The sequence below is a fragment of the Humulus lupulus genome, chromosome X (assembly GCF_963169125.1).
Source record: "Humulus lupulus chromosome X, drHumLupu1.1, whole genome shotgun sequence".
NCBI classification, from domain to species: domain Eukaryota; kingdom Viridiplantae; phylum Streptophyta; class Magnoliopsida; order Rosales; family Cannabaceae; genus Humulus; species Humulus lupulus.
The window spans coordinates 42795401-42797612 of NC_084802.1; positions in this window are offsets into that span (position 1 = coordinate 42795401).

A 2212-nucleotide genomic window follows, 5' to 3' on the forward strand; every position below is an offset into this window, starting at 1 on the left:
AGGTTGGATAGGTTTGATGGATCTAATTTCACTAGGTGGCAAGATAAGGTGAAATTTCTTTTGACAACACTCAAGATATCCTACATCCTTATCCTTGGCACCTCTAGCTGAGCCATCCGACAAAGACACTCTCGAGGTGGTGGAGAAAAGAAGGAAGAGAGAAGAAGACAACCTTGTTTGTAGGGGCCATATCCTTAATGCCATATTCGATAGGCTATATGACCTCTATACCAATACCAAATCCGTGAAGGAGATTTGGGATGCCTTGGAGAGTAAGTATAAGGTTGAGGAAGAAGGTACAAGAAAGTTCATAATTTTTCAATATTTTGAATTTTCTTTCATTGATGGGAAAACTCTTTTACTTCAAATTCATGAGTTACAAGTGATTGTGAACAAGTTGAAAGTTCTCAAGATTGAGCTTCCCGAGGCCTTTCAAGTTTGTGAAATAGTGGTAAAATTACCACCAACTTGGAGGAGCTATAGGAAAATAATCCTCCATAAGAATGAGGATTACACTTTGGAAGAGATCCAAAAACACATTAGAATTGAAGAGGAATCAAGAATAAGAGACAAGGGTGTGAATGAGTCTAAAGATGAGACCTCCAAGGCTAATGTGGTTTCACACAAGCATCCCAAGGGCAACAACAACAAAAAGGGTAGTGGGAACCCTTTAGGTCCAAAGAAAGATCATGGAAATTCAAAGACGTGAGATGTTATTGTTTTGTTTGTGGATAAATCTAGACATGCTTGGTGTCTAAAGTTATTCTTTGTAATATTTTGATTCAAGAAGGAGTCAATTTAAAACATAAAGGAGAATTTTAGAAACAAAGAGGTTTCTAGAATTAATATTCAAGAAAAATATTTATCTTGGATATTTAAGTATAAAATAGTGGGGGTGTTGACTATGGTCAAAGTTACTATTTTAAAGGGGTAACTATTTTAATCAAACTATGGCTAGCAACAAAGTTTGAATAAAATAATGAGTGTTTAAGTATGCATACATGAGAAAGGAAATGACTCAAATGGAATCATTTCTACATCTCAAGGGATGAGACTTAGACTCCCTAAAGAGATTCACGGTTGATGGTAACCTATCTTAATACTACTAACCAAACTAGTATTAGGTTTAATAGGTAATAACAAGTCAATCAAGTGAATAATAGTAGTAATCAAATTTTGTCTCATCTGAGATATGAGTACTAGTGTGTTACCGAAATAAGGGTTAAAACCGAAAGACTTTTTAATAGAACTCGATCTTGAAAATACAAGTATTTTAGGGTAACAAAATATTGTAAGAGCTCTACCTATACAAACCTAGGGGTGGTGTCGCCCCTCATGAGAATTGGGAGTCATTATCAAGTAAAGTTTATGAATGGGATGTGCACATGTCCATTAACGGTGTAAAAGCGAGACATTGAGGTCTCAAGTGAACATAGCAAATGTGTGTGTGTTATCACCGATTTTTAATCAAGGGATAGTGGTTCAATGCTTCGACAACCAAAATTTCAACAAACTTTGTGATAATTACACTAAGGTAAAAATCAAGTCGAAAGACATTTTACTTTATGCACCAATGCAAAGGTTTCAATAGAGAGTGATTATTTAATCAAGTGATGGAATATTATATTTTGATATAATGTTTGATTGATTAAATAGGTGTTACAAAAAGTGAATATTTAATCTAGTGGGGGAATGTTATATTATTTCATATAATAATGTTAGATTAAATAATGTGAAAAAATGTGATTTTTTACACAAATGTGATTTGTCAAACCTTGTAACATATTATTGAGAGTCACAAAATTGGACACATGTGTGTGCCAAAATGTGACATATTTTGGAGTAACAAAATCAGTTACAAATTTGTAACTCCCAAATATTACCCAATAATGTGTAGATTGTATGTTACACATTTGAGATTGGATTTCACAAAGCCATTATGAAATATGGTTGGAGACATGTTTTTAACTCTCATTAGGTGTTTGGAGATTACAAAATCATGTGGGAAAGGATTGGGGACGTTTTGGAACGTTTTGGAAAAATGACATTTTGTGCTGAAAATAGCTTATGGCCGCGACCACTGACATTCCCTGGCAACGCCTTAGGGGACAGAGGTCAATGGCCGCGACCACTGATAGTCCTGGTCGCGGCCAGTGAGGTTGACAGCCAATTTGTTTTTTTAGTTTTTTCCAATTTGAATGGTTCTAACATC